The sequence below is a fragment of the Pelodiscus sinensis genome, chromosome 2, assembly GCF_052426305.1.
Source record: "Pelodiscus sinensis isolate ZL-2025 chromosome 2, ASM5242630v1, whole genome shotgun sequence".
Classification (NCBI taxonomy): domain Eukaryota; kingdom Metazoa; phylum Chordata; order Testudines; family Trionychidae; genus Pelodiscus; species Pelodiscus sinensis.
The window spans coordinates 57545294-57558110 of NC_143053.1; the positions used below are offsets into that span (position 1 = coordinate 57545294).

The 12817-nt window shown below is 42.9% G+C and overlaps 1 protein-coding gene across 12 annotated transcripts in view; it reads left to right on the forward strand.

Annotated features, from left to right (window-relative positions):
* NCOA2 (nuclear receptor coactivator 2) overlaps positions 1-12817 on the forward strand; it is a 274099-nt gene that overhangs the window by 1222 nt on the left and 260060 nt on the right. The window lies entirely within an intron of this gene.

Here is a 12817-nt window from a genome sequence, read left to right on the forward strand (position 1 = left end):
CTAACTTTCTGCGCGGGGGCGCGTGGAGCCGGGCGGCCCCTCCCCGCGGCCGGGCCCCTGCGGCCGCCTACGCCCCGGGACCGCCGGCCGCCGCAGTGCTGTGTGCGGCGCCGCCCGCCGGGGGGACCGCGGGGCCGGGGCTTGGCTGGTGCCGATCGCGGGGCGGGGCGCTCGCCGGGGGGTGGGGGTGGCGATGGGGGGGGGGAGGCGGCGCTGGCGGCGTCCGCAGACCCGGCGTGCCGCGGCGGGGAGGGGGCTGTCCCGCGGGCCGGCCGAGCCGTGGGGGGAAGGTGACAGCAGCGTCGCTTCCTCCCACCGCTTCCCGGGACCCCGGGGTGCGCGCGGGGCGGCGGTGTCATGTTACAAACTGCTGCCCCGTTGGAGTCGCTGCGCTGCCGGTCCTGAGCATGCGCATGTCCAATGAGCATGCGCAGTAACAGCTGCTGAAGTCGCTGGCTTGACGCTACCCTTACTGCGTGGGGCGGAGTCTGTGCTGGGGGCCCAATTGAATGCGCAGGCCGGTCAGACAGCTGGAGGCAGGGGAGGGACTGAGGGGATGGAGCAGGGATGTGAAGCTGAGACAGGGGTACGGCTGATGGCGCAGGGGAGCCCCCTGGGCTGCGGGGAGGGGGAGAAGGGATGACAGGTACCACGTGCAATGGCTGCAAAAAAGAGCGGTGGGGAGGCATTTTCCAGCTAGGCTCCTACTGCCCAAGGTTGTGCTTCTAAGGGGGCACGTCGTGTCTAATTCTCCCACAGGGCAGCACTTCCCTATTTTGTCTGAAGTAAAAGAGACTTGATCCAATTAATTCGTTTATATTAATCCAGCTCCACCCACTTACAAATTATAATTGTCATTTTAGTGTTCAAAAGATTTCCCTTATCAGTTTGTATGGCTAAATAAAGCTTTGTGTCAATTCACAAGTTTGATTTATCTACTGTTCTGATTTCCTGAACAGGGCTACTTTTTTTTTTCTTGAAACCCACTGTAAATGGAATTTCACTCTTTTATGTGTTCTGCTTTTTAAAGGAGTTTTTAATTTTTTCTTGGCATTTAATCATTTTCATTCCTTAACTGTGTGCAGATAGGTGTCTTTATGCTAATTAATTCATATTTTCAATAACAACCATTTGAAGTATTGATAGTTGCTAGTGGCTTTGCCAACCATATTTCAGTGTTTCTACTGTCAAACTTCCTGTTTGTATTGTGACATTAGTTCTTAATTCTAAATGGTTGGGTTTTTTTAATACACAAGTTAATTCTTTGGGTCGTATGACATCAGTGCTTACTGATTTCCTGTGTTGATGTCAAAACTGCTTCAGTTTCCTTTAATCTAACAATGGGTATTGCTTTTATCAACGTTATTTTGCCTGGTTATTCAGTACTTTTTTTTCTCTTTCACTTTTCATCATTTTTTGTTGAACTTGGTTCTTAGTTGCTGGAGGCCAGATTTTTTACAGGTTGGAAGCATTTCGATGCTTTTGAAAATCTCACTTGTTGCCTAAATACCTTTAAAATCAGGCGTTGTTGTTTGTTGGATAAACTAAACTGCCTTGTCTCCCACTATATTTTTGTACGGGGATAGCTAATGCATGGCAAAAATGTACATTTTCTTAAGACTGAGTTTGCACACTGTAGTGCTAACTCAGATGTTAAATTAACTATTATTATTTATAGCTTGACATCTCTGATATTCATTATGTGGCTAGCACTGCTCCTTTGCCATATGATGTATAGGTACCTGAATGTCTGCAGCTCCTCATCTGAATGGATATTATGGAAAAACAGTTAAAGCATTTTAAACTAAAGGAATTAAAGGAAATTGAGAGCGGAAAATGGCCTCTTATTACTTTTGGCCTGACAACATTTCAATAAATGGCTTAAGGTTAAATTTTTAGATAATCTTGCTTTCTTTTTGTCCTGCACTGGTCAGGACATAAAGGATTCCAGGCATCCAGTTTTCAACTGGAATGCCAAGTGGAAAAGTGACCCTAGTGGCTCCAGTTGGCATTACTGAATGGGCTGTTAAAAGCCCAGTCAGGGGTGCATGGGGCTAAGCCAGGCTCCTTCCTGCTCTGGCTCTATGTGGCTCCTGAAACTGGCTGCCAGTCCCCTGTAGCCCCTAGGCTCAGGTGGCCAAGGAGGCTCTGTATGCAATCCTTTCATCCTTAGGCATCATTCTCACTGCAGCTCATGTTGGCTGGAAACTACAACCAATGGGAGCTGTAGGGGCAGTGCCATGAGTGCCAAGGCAGCATGTGGAACCTTCCTGGCTGCTCATCATGCACCTTGGGACTGCATTGACCTGGTGGCCACTTCCTGGTTACTGCAGTAAATGCTGCCTGGATCCTGCACTTCAAATCCCCTGCCCCAGCCTGGATTACCCTTCTGCATCCAAACTTCCTTCCAGAGCCCACACTGCCGGTACACATGCTCAGCCCCCTTCCCTGAGCACTTTCCTGCACCCCAGTCTCCTTAACTAAGCCTGGAACCCTCTCCTGCACAGCCCCACCTCCAGTTGAATCCTTTACCTCCCTCCCACACACCAACCCCCTGAGGGTGGGGCTAAGTGAGGGGTAGAGGGAAGGGAGATGGAATGAATGGAGGCTGTGCATTAGAGAAGGGGTGGGATCTTGGGTAAGGTGTGGGGCAGGAGTGTTTGGTTTTGTGTATTTAGAAAATTGGCAACCCCTTCAGGAGATCTTTCATAAGCAAGAGATTGATGGTCCCATACTATCTTGGTAGATCCTGCTGTGCACACATAGGGTATTGACCTATCTGTACATTGATTCTTGCTATGAGCAATTCATACAAAGTCCCATTAGAATTAACCTATTGAGCTATGGATTTGGTGCTTTAACTGTAAAGATTCCTCTTTGATCACAGGCTATATCTGCTTTCTGACCATACGTATTATAAACCCAGTCTTGTGCTATGCATGTACTTTATTTATAAACTTGGTATTTGTTGTGTTAACTTCCTTCTTGCATCTTGTTTGTTGTATTAATCAGTTGATTGTTGCAATACCCACAAAATTGTGCCATACTATGCAACAGAAGTATTTTCGGCTCATTTAGAGCATTGTGATGTTGTGTTTCGGTATACTTGTGTTGTGCAGGGCTGATCACCTGACCCAGAAACATCCCTAAATAGGGAGTGGCAATTGCTAGACTCCTTTTTTAATTCTTTGTGAAGCAGTATAGTATGTTTTCATTATAGGAAAGCTACTTAGCAGGTCACTCCCTGTTTGTTCATCTGATAGTAGGGTTTAAAGAGGTAATTGGTTACCTGGTAAGGGTGATGTTTATCAGGTAATGCTTACCGCTAACTGGTTAATCCCTGGCCTGACTGGAGCAGGCCCTGACCGCAGCACAGTGGGCTTGGCCTGGCCTGGCTTCAGCATCCTGCCACATGGTGGCCCAGCTGAGCTGGATCAGCCCTCTGCCTCAGAGCTGCTGCAGCCTGGCTGGGCCCACCCTGTTGCATGCCCTGGGTGGGGGCTGCTCTGGTCAATCCCGCCACAATGCACTTTGTGTGTGTGGGGGGGGGGGGGAGGGAGAACTGGGCTGCTCTATGATTAACTAGTTGAACATAGTGCTTAATTGGTTAATTTTTTAAACCTCCAGATTTAGGGATGTAAAAGCCAATTTAATTGGTTAACCAGTTAAACATAATGTTTAACTTAAAGAGGTCACAAATGGAGTAGGGGAGCTGCTCTCTCCTCACTGGGCTGGAGTTGCAGCCTTGCCTGAGGCTGGGCTGGAGATGCCCTCCCCCACAGGCAGGGGCTGCTCCAGTTGGAGCCATAGGTAGGGAGCTGCTCCAGACCCCACTGGTTAACCGGGATTGGTAAGCATCACCCTTTCATATCCCTAATTTACATCCCTACCTGATATCTGAGGTAATCAGATCTCAACATGGAGAAATGTTATAAATACATCCGCCGATGACAGCCCTGTGACATCAGTGGCTGATCAGTGCACTGTGAGGGATGGTTTTGTTGACAACAGAGAGAGATTTTGAAAAAAGAGGATGCTGACACTTTTATGAAGATCTGAAGAATCTGGGCATGTATGTTGTATATTATGACCACATTATAGAATCACAGAATAATACAATTTGGGGGTGGAAAGGAGCTCAAGAAGTCCTCAAATTCAGCCCTTTATGCAGGGACAGTAGGAAGTAAACCTAAAGCATCTTCGATAGTGTTTTTCCAACCTCGTAAAAACTTCCAGAGATGGAGATGCCTCACTGTCCCTTAGAAGCCTTTTCCGAATCTTAACGACCCTTAAAGTTAGTTTTTCTTAATAACTAACCTAAATCTCCCTTGCTGCGGGTTAAGCTCCTTATTTCTTGTCCAATCTTCAGTGGATGTGGAGAACAGTTGTTCACGGTCTTCTTTAATAAAAGCCCTAATCACATTTGAAAACTGTTAACAGGTTGCACTTCAGTCTTCTTTTCTCAAGACTAAACATGCCGGCTACGTTTAGATTGCATCCCTTTTTCAGAAAAGGGATGCAAATTAGACGTATCGCAATTGCTAATGAAGCGGGGATTTAAATCTCCCCCGCTTCATTAGCAAAAAAAGCATGGAGCTTTGCCGGAAAAAAGCGCCAGTTTAGACGCCGATCTTTCGGAAAATAAAGCCTTTTCCGAAAGATCCCTTATCCCTTATTTTAGAAGGGATAAGGGATCTTTCGGAAAAGGCTTTATTTTCCGAAAGTTCAACGTCTAGACTGGCGCTTTTTTCTGGCAAAGCTCCGTGCCGAAAAAAAAGCGGCAGCCATTTTTATGCTAATGAAGCGGGGGAGATTTAAATCCCCGCTTCATTAGCAATTGCGATACGTCTAATTTGCATCCCTTTTCCGAAAAAGGGATGCAATCTAGACGTAACTGCCCAGTTTTTAACCTTTCCGCATAGATCATTTTAAAAAAAACTTTTATTTTCATTGCCCTCCTTTGGACTCGAATTTTCCTATAGTGTGGTGTCAAGAATTGGACATAGAATTCTAGATGGGGCCTCACCAGTAGAGAGCGGGACAATTACTTCCCATGCCTTATAACATTCCTGTAAATACACCTGAGAATGTAAGGCTTTTTCACAGCTGCATCATATTGTTGAACTTCCATTTAATCTGTGTTCCTGGAGGGCTGGCAATCCTAGATTGACCCTTTTATCCTCAGTGATGTTCTGTTGTCTTTTTCTGTACACACAGCCTGTTTAGATTTAATGACCAATCTGACCAGTAAAAACTATTGCCCCTACTTGCACAGGTTTTGGCTGTTGGATTACAATGATGTGTGAAGTGCATATGTATATTTACTGTGTACAGGCAGTCCCCGAGTTACGCGGATCCGACTTACGTGGGATCCGCAGTTACGAACGGGGCTTTTCTCGCCCCGGAGGACGGGAGCGGCGGGATGCCCAGATGCGCCGCGGTCCCGCCGACCGCGTCCTCCGGGGCAAGAAAAGCTGCTCCGCGTCTCCCTGGTCTGCAGGGGGGGGAGCCCCCCCCAGCAGACCAGGAAGATGCGGCGCAAAGACGCGAAGCATGCGGGCAGCGTGACAGCCCAGACGCGCCGCGGCTGTCCCGCTGCCGGCATCCTCCGAGGCTTTGCTCCGCGTCTCCCTGGTCTGCTGGGGGGGGCTTCCCCCCCCAGCAGACCAGGGAGACGCGGAGCAGCTTTTCTCGCCCCGGAGGACGCGGTCGGCGGGCTGTCATGCTGCCCGCATGCTCTGTGTCTTTGCTCCGCATCTTCCTGGTCTGCTGGGCGGGGGGGGGGGGGGGGCGCAGCTAGTGCGCCCCCCCCAGCAGACCAGGCTTTCTCGCTGACGATGCCTGGGGCAGAGCAGCTGGGGCGCTGCCAGGTTGGTCCCGCAGCGCCGCTCCTCGGCGCTACTGGACTAACCCGGCAGCACCCCAGCTGCTCTGCCCCAGGCGTCCCCAAGTCAGACGCTGCTGAAACTGACCAGCGGCTGATTCCAGGAAGCCCAGGGCAGAGCAACTCTGCCTCGGGCTTCCTGTAGTCAGCCGCTGGTCAGTTTCAGCAGCGGCTGAATCTGGACGCCAGTTCTGACTTACATACAAATTTAACTTAAGAACAAACCTACAGTCCCTATCTTGTACCTAACCCGGGGACTGCCTGTACTGACACCCCCCCCCCTTCTTTTTCGATGGAGTGGATTGTGGAAGTTAATTCTACATTTTACCTTATGTTAGTGTGTGAGTAGAGAAAAGAGGAAACTTGGCTAAAGATACTGTGGCAAATTATTGTTTATGAAGAGTGTCATGGTGTCTTTAATGTCCATGAAGCCAGTCTTGGTGACTTTAAGTCTTATTCACAAGCTCTTGTAACAGGACTCAAATCGCAGAAATGTTTAGAACAGAACTTTTTATTTGAACAAAATAAGTATCTTTTCTCCAGTCTCATCATAAATATTTAAATAAGTGAGTTATTTTTTAATGTGGGCTGAAGCATGGCCTAATCATCTTGTAGATTACACTATTCAGTATTGTGGTTGCATGTTCACTTTAAGTAAAAACCTTGAAGAACCCTCAACTTCCTATTTTCTGAAGCTTTAGATTTGATTGTGCTTTATTTTACAAAGAAAGAAATCTATATAGTCCTAATTTTGCATGACTGCTTTTACATTCCTTTGGGTTTGTTAGTGCACTGTGCTTCTGTCGTCCATGCTATGCATGAAATTCAGGTATTTGAGGAAGGAGTGATTGGTATTCTTTTGTAAGTGTGGTGCTCATGGATAAGAGAATGTAGTTGGAAGCTTAAGCAGTTAAACACAGAGCCATGATATAGAAGAAGAAAGTGGTCAAATATCATTAGCCCACAGAAAAATGACAGGATTTCCATATCTAATTAGCATACTAATTACCCTAATGCTATAGACTCAAAATGGAGTTATTAAAGAATAGTATTTATGGTTTTTATCACTACTTGTGATTCAGAGTGTGATTTATAAACAGATTGTGAAGTACTGTGGAGAAAGGTAGATTTAAATTGTCTATAGTTCTGATATTCACAACTTTTAATCTAACTAAAATAAAAGGGAGGAGGCTCTGCTGGCTACTCTGCAGGAATAACAAAGTCATTTAGAATGACAGCTGCTACTACAATGCCCATTGTCTTCTGCTCTTTTCCTTTGTTGATGATGTCACTGGCATATTGACAGAAGCTTACTAAACTGGAGCTCAAACAAGAATCCTAGCTTAGAATACTGGAGACTAGTGGGGTTGCTCAAACTGCTGTGAGGAAACTCTTCTCTCTCTCGCTCTCTTTTTTTTTATCAGTTCTTGCTAAATTAAAATAAAAACCAAATTCTCTTTGTTTTTTTAGGAAAATATTGTGCATTTGAATAATGAAAAGGGTGGCTGGCTCAAACTCTTTGTGTGTCGTGTTCTTTTTTACTTAATGCCTTTACTGTCATTGGCTTCTCAAAATTAATAAAAAATAATGAAGTCTGAATGTAGTAATTGCAAAAATCTGTGCATTTTTCTCCTCACTATGCTATTTCCAATACTCCTGATGGCGGATAGTAGTAAGTCCTTAATGCATGGATGGGGGTGGAGGGAGGGAGAAAACTCTTGAGCATATGGAGACATCCAGAAAAAGACGTGCATCGTCAGCTGTGATTCCATTGTGAGCTTGCAGACATGATCTGAGCTTTTCTCTTCCTGTGAATTTCAGTGTTACAGAAGAATTCTTTGACTTTTAGATATCAAGATAATGATATTTGGGGTAGTAAATAGCTTGCATATTTAACAGAGGATAAAACAATTATCAGCACGCTTGCTGTGCATTAAAAATATTTTAGCAGATATTTACATCTTAGCAAATGATAAAATGGAGTACAGTGTGGATAAAAGATATTTCATATTTGTTTATTCAGTAGCTGTGTTTTATAGCTGTCTGCTCATTTCACTACTGTTAATGGTTTGTCAGCACTATTTCCATTACACATACACACCATATATTTAATGATTCAGTAGCTTAGCTGTTTACAGTCGCATTAGGCAGAAATGTGATATGTAAAATGACATCTTGTATAGTTTGATAAATTTGGGGTGTGGGGTTATAAATGCAGATATTTAACTGCTGTGTCCATTTTCAGGCAGTTTTGAGCTATTTTTGCAAGATCAAGAAAGAATTAATAGGAGGAAATTAATCCTTTATGGAACTAGAGCCGGATTCTTGCAAATACTTCCTATCCAATGTTACACCCATGAGTATTCTTCCTGAAGTCATTTTGTTGGTTATTATATTGCTATAAGATAGTGGAGAGTTTGAAAAAATAGCTACTGAAATGTATAGATGCTAGCTTGTATAATTTTTGTTAACTTCTATGATTTTTTTTTGAGTTTCTTTGGAATGTGCCATTAGAATTAAAACTTTAAAAAATCTTATTTTCAAGAGTATTATGTTAGTCATTTTGGCACAGAGTCCTTTGAAAAATGCACAATTATTATTTTAAAAGCCTTAAAATAAATTAATTTAAATGTTTAAAGCCACATAACATACAAACATTACACCAGTTCTTTTCCTTTAGAAATACTGTAAAATGATACAATTGCATGACAGTCTTGCATTTCCTTAAATGACTTTTGTAACATAATCTTTTATTAGTATAGTCACTAGCTGATCTTATTTTTGCTTTGTTCTCATTTTGACAGTTATTAGTGACAAAAAATGTTACTATTAAATGCACTCAGACAATTTTTATTCTGAAGAGCCTTTTTATATGTATTTTAGGTTAAAATATAATCTCTGCAATGTCTAATTATATTTTTGTATATTATTAAATTTATTTTCTGGAATAGATATTGTGCTAAAATAATATCCCCAAATAGTAAATCTATATTGATATGTAAATGTGAGCAAAAGAGTTTAAAGATAATAAATCAAAGGAAAAAATTAGTATAAAAGATGCTGACTTATTCATAAGGCCTAGTACAGATGACATGATCCTCTGTTAGGGAGCCTTAGAACATAGTGTAAATTTACATATCTTATGAGCTGCAATTTATTTAGCATTTGCATATTCATCAAGCCAAGCAAGTTCAGGCTCGATGGTATAGGAACTATGGAATTGCACATTCTTAGGGTTACAATATTTAGATGCATGTGGTTGGACAAAGAACAATATGAACCCTGAAGGGGGAAAAAAAGTATGCTGTGCATCAAACTGAAAATTTAAAGGTACTACACCTTTTCACCTTTAAGTTGCTGGATAGAATAAATCCCTATGTGGCAGTGACTGAAATTAATTATTTTGAAATTCATTACACTCATTATTTTGAGTGTAAAAGCTCTTGGTGGGATTTTCTAGTGGGAATATCACAGCTGATACTCTTAGCAACTAGTTCATTGGGGAAGTCAAGTATTGAAGAATGTTTATGGAGACTGAAATAATTTTTTGTCTCTTAATTAAGGCACATATGGTAGTGTGCATGTATGTGAAAATATACTTAGTTTTTTAGTGCTGTCATATGTCACCTTTCATGTGCACTATATTAATTTTAAACACTCCCACAAAAAGCAGTTTAGTGTGTCAGTTACCTATAACCTGCTACTGATATTGGAAGTACTTGTTTTTAAGTCAGATGTTCTCAGAGAGAATCGTTGCAGCTAAGTTTAATTTTTTCACTAACTTTTTTGGGTTTTTTTCCACTATTTTTCCACTAACATTTTGTTATGGATGTTCTCTCAAATTTATGGTTTCTTCATTATGACAATGGCATGATGAGGTAAAAGCTGGCCTGTGAAGAGAGAAACTCTTTTTTTTAAAAATGTTTCAAAAGGATGTATTCTTAGTACTTATGGAAGTGAGAGACTAACAATACTGGCTAGTTTATAGGGAGAAACCTGCAAGCTTGTCTACTCAACTCTACATAAATAGTTCATTTTTGCCCTGAAACACATTTATTATTCCTGTCTTAGGACCACAACAGAAATTTCAAAAGATGCTGACTATTTACGTTATAAGACATGTTCACAAATATGTGCATGTAGACCGTAAACATAATTTTACTTGTTACACTTGATACACAGAATGGGACGTATGTCTTTGAAAATGAAAGTCTAGCTCACCTGTTCTTTTCATATCCAAGTCTTCAGCACAGATTCTCTGGCAAGGAAAAGTTTATGGAAATGCTTTTTTTTTTTTTTTGCTTGTAACTATTAACGTAAGGATTATAATATTTTAATTTTTTAGTGCCAAAATGTTAGGATTTTTTTTTTAGGCTGACCTATTGTATCTTTAATACTGTAGTGATACTGTAACTTGAATTATAGTTTTGTTTTAAAAGGTTTTTAGTTGCTTTGCATATGTGTGCTGGCATTTATAATGCAAACATGTTCCTGCATGTTTTGCTGTTTTTAAAAATCTGTATAGTAGAGGGTTGCTTTGATGTAAAGAGGTGGAGAATTTGTAATTGAAGCTGAAATACTCATTTTACTGTACCTTGCTTTTAGTTCCACTGTATGATTTCTCATCTTTGCATACATCTGGAAGGCACAGCCAAAGTGTGTTGCAAGACTCTGAAGACTAAATGTATATGGTCAAAGACAGAAATAATTGCTTTACTTGCCCAATCATGATGACAGTCTTTTCTGCATGCAGCTCTGACAGGGGTTGTCATTCACTGTCTTTCTCAGTTAAGTAGCAGTACATAGAAGTTTGATGTTCATTGTTGAACTTGTGGTTCACGTACTATAAACATAGGAGAAAAATGCACCTTCAGCACTGCCATATGTATTTGGTAGGTAATGATGTTCTGTTGTGTTTGCCGTGGATATGGAAGGAATATTGCCGCTTGTGTGGAAGAGTTGTTCAAAATAATAAATACATAATATTGTCTACACCTGGGATATTTCTTCTTTTTCTCCTACTTCTACTCCTACTACTATATATATTTTAGAAATGTGCATCTGTCTGTCCATCTGTGAGTCTGTTCAAGAACGCCTTCTAAACTATAAGAACTAGGACCACCAGATTTGTTATACAGCTTCCTCTTATCATAACTTAAAGCAAGGTCAGGGTTTGGTTGTGCCAGAATAATGGGATGTGCGTGAAATTTGATTGTTTATCATAAAATTGAAAGGAAAGGGTCTGGCAGGAGGGATAGTTATCCTACAGAATGACCAGCGGGGACAGCAAGGAGCCAGAGATAGGGATGTAAGCGACTAGTCGGATATGCTTATCGGATAGGTGACTTGATTATTTCCTCCCCCCCCCCTTGCTGTCTCTATCAGGGAGAGGCAGCAAGGGAAGGATTAGGAGGCAGTGTCGGAAGTGGGAGCCGGCTTAAATGCTGGTTTTCCCTCCCCCCCAGCACCGTCTCCATGGAGGAGGGGCAGTGGCGCAGCACAGAAGTGGCAGCACTTCTGCTTTTGAAATGTAGCAAGAGCTGAACTCTTGCTACATTTCAGAAGCAAAGCTACCTGTGGAGAGCACAGGGCCAGTGGGGGACTGCAATTCCCCTGCTGGCCTTGTGCTCCACGTGGCACTTCCACTTTTGAAATGTAGCAAGAGCCGGCAGGGCTCTTACAACATTTCAAAGGCGGAGGTGCCCTTATCGACTAATTGAATTTGTATCGACTATTTGATTACTTGATCTAAATTTAGCATCCTTAGCCAGATATGGGGGACTGGGAAAGCTATAAGCCCATTAGGCCAGCAGGGGGCAAGGGTGGAGAAAGGGACCGCTATCTACTATGTATATATATTTCAGAGTTTTTCTGTGTGTCTCCCCCCCGGCTGTGCCTGCTGGAGCTGCAGCAACCATGAACAGACACTTCTCACCTGCCCCCAAGCTGCTGTTGCGGGAAAGGGCAGCCCTACCCTCGAACAATGATTTGAGTGAAGAAAAACAAAACAAATTTGAGGAAGAACCTTCTTCCCTCCTCCTCCCCCCTTTCAAGGTGGTTAGCCCGGCTGTGCTGGAGCACTCGCCACCCACTGTGGTCTGGGGCTTCTCTGGCCAGGCCAGGCAGAATCTGCCACACTTCACCATGGGTGGAGGGCTGCTCCAGCCCGGCCTGACCTATCGTGCCTTGGGCTGCTCTGGTCAGGCTGGGATGCAACCGCTGCAGGTGGCCTGCCCAGCCCCTTGCCAGTTAACCAGTTGCCTCAGTAAGCATGTCAGTAAGGCACATGCTTACCAGGTAACCAGGTCACCCTTTGCATTCCTATCCCTATGAAAGTCAGGAGACTGGTGGTAGTGTTCAAAGGAAGATAGCCTTTTCTACCTACATCATCCTTTGCTCTACAGAGGAAAACCTTCAGATGAAACATTTCTATGAAAAATGAAGTTCCCAACTAGGTGCATTCAGCATTCTCTTCTGTTGTCTTAGTGGTTGAGGACTGGAGTGCTACTTGATTGGAGCTGTAGTAGTGGCCCTAGACAGCCCTTATTCGGGACTGACTAAACTTTGCTGTCTTCCTCTGGATTGTATATGTCTGATCGGCACTTGAAAACTATTCAAGATTACAGTTGTCTTATCTTCAACAATTTTGTGAACCCTCTATCTTCTTAGTTGTATTAGTTGTCACTATAAAACAGGGTTACAGATAATTAAATCAAACCAAATTTGTTACTCAAGCAGGAATGAAGACTAAGTTAAAGTACCACATATTTGTTTTTTTAGTGCCGACATGCTTTTTTAAATGCTGTAGTGGATTTGTATGTATCCAGAACATATACCAAATTAACTGCAAGTGCATGTAAACATATTGTTCAGATTGTCATCTATTCCTTGGTGATCGCTACTAAGAATGGCCAGTTACTAAGTGAGATGCCA